At 20.3% G+C, this 2,500-nt stretch overlaps 1 protein-coding gene across 2 annotated transcripts in view; it reads left to right on the top strand.

The window, feature by feature from the left end:
- Window positions 1–2,500, top strand: part of LOC122266610 (uncharacterized) — a 33,888-nt gene that overhangs the window by 19,801 nt on the left and 11,587 nt on the right. The gene's annotated exons all lie outside the window — the stretch shown is intronic.

The following is a 2,500-nucleotide window of genomic DNA, read 5'->3' as shown; positions in this document are numbered from 1 at the left end:
CATTATTATTGTCTTTGTTATTATTATCATTATCTTAATGAGTATTATTACTATTATTGATATTATTATGATATTCATCATCATTATTGTTATCGTTATTATCATTATAATCATTGCCATAATTACTATTTTTATCAATATTATCATTATCATTATTGTCATTGTTATCATTATCATCATTATCATTGTTGACATTATATTCATTATCATTATTGTCACTATAAATATTATCATTGCTATCATGATTATTACCATTATTGTAATAAGAACTAGTATCATTGTTATGATCATTATAATCATTGATATCATTATTATCAATTGATATCTGTATTGTTATCATTATCATCCCTGTTGTCATCATCATTATTGTCATTACTTTTATCATTATGATTATCATTATTATCATTGTTATTTTATTATCATTATCATAATAATGATTATTGTTACTATCCTTATCATCATAATCATAATTACCATTTTCATTATCATCCTTTTTATCATTATCATTATTATTACTATTATTCCTATTGTTGTCATTGATATTATTATCATTATCACTATTCTGATTATCATTATTCTCCTCATTATTTTTCATTACCATTATCATGATCATCATTATTACTGTTATCATTACTATCATCATCATGTTCATAACACCATTATCATTATCTTTATTCATATTCATACGCATATCCATATTATTTTTACTATCACTATTGTTATTATTATTATTATTCTCACTATCATTATCATCATTACTATCCTTATTATCCTATTATCATCATCATTGTTATTATTCTTTACAGTATCATTGTTTTCATTATTTCATCCTTATCATTATTATAATTGTGATCATTATTATTGTTATTATGATGAAAATAGTGATATGATAATAATAATAACAATAATGAAAATGACAATGACGATAATGATAATAACAATAATGAGGACAATGAAGATGTTGGTTATAATAATGATTAGGATAATAATCATCGTCATAATAGTGATAATAATTATAATGATAATCATAATGATAATAATTGTAATAGTAGTAGTTGTAGTTGTAATAATGCTAATTATCATTATCATTATCATCATTATTACCCTTATCATCATTGTCATGATCCTTATTGTCATATTTTTAATTATCATTATTACTAATATCGTTACTATTATCATTGATATTATCATTATTATCTTTATTAACAACATCATCATTGATGATGATTTTATCGATGCTAATGAAAATGATGATAATAATGATAATGATAATAATAATGATAATAATAATAATAATGATAATAATAATAACAACAATAATAATAATAATAATAATAATAATAATAATGATAATGATAATAATCATAATAATAATAATGATGATAATAATGATAATAATAAAAATGATAATAATAAGATTAATGATAATAATAATAATAATACTGATGATGATGATGATGATGATAATAATAATAATAATAGTAATAATAATAATAATGATAATAATAATGATGATTATTAATGAAAATTAAGATAATAATAATGAAACAATTATAGTAAGAATAATGATAATGATGGTACCAGTAATGATTATGATAATAATAACAATCATGACCATGATAAAAAAGATAATGATGATAATAACCATCATTAGTAATGTGATGATTTTTATCATTATAATCAATGTTATCATTGTTATATTATACTGTTATCATCACTTTCATTATATCATTATTGCATTTGCTTTCATTATTATTATTTTTATTACTGTTAAGATTGTCATTATTATGATTTTACTTATATCATTATTTTTATCATGATTATTATTCATATAATCATCATTGTTATCACCATTATCATTATCATGCTTGTTATCATTATTATCATTGATATAAATATCTTTATTATCACTATTGTTCGTTTTATTACATCATTATTTTCATTACTGTTATTATTATCATCATTAAAATCAATATTGTTATCAAAATCATTCTCATCATCAATTCTATTATTATTATCATCATCATCATTGTTGTTGTTACTCTTATTATGATGCATCATATTTATTGATATTATCATCATCCTTATTATCCTTATTGTTACTATCACGATTATTATCATAATAGTTATAGTTATTCTTCTTATTGCTATCATTAGTTTTATCATCATTATTATCATTGTTATCATTATCAGTTACAGTAGTAAAAGCATCATAATTATTATCATTCTTTTGTTATTATATTCGTCATCTTCATCATTATATCATTACCATCACCATCATCCTTATTATCATCATTAACATCATCATTATCATCATGAATATTATGAACAATATCATCATCAATATTACCAATATTGTTATTAGCATCAAAAATGAATATTATGAATACTCCTATAGTAATAAGGATAAATGTAATAATCGTAAATAATTTTCCACTGTTGTTTTAAGCCAACTAATCCGGCCACCTCCACTGTTAATCTCTCTATACGATTTGATACG

The sequence above is a fragment of the Penaeus japonicus genome, unplaced genomic scaffold (genome assembly GCF_977035675.1).
Source record: "Penaeus japonicus unplaced genomic scaffold, GWHDUDI00000001_assembly GWHDUDI00000030, whole genome shotgun sequence".
Taxonomy (NCBI): Eukaryota; Metazoa; Arthropoda; class Malacostraca; order Decapoda; family Penaeidae; genus Penaeus; species Penaeus japonicus.
The sequence above is the reverse complement of the archived record's forward strand: the minus strand, read 5'-3'. Positions and strand labels throughout refer to the sequence as shown.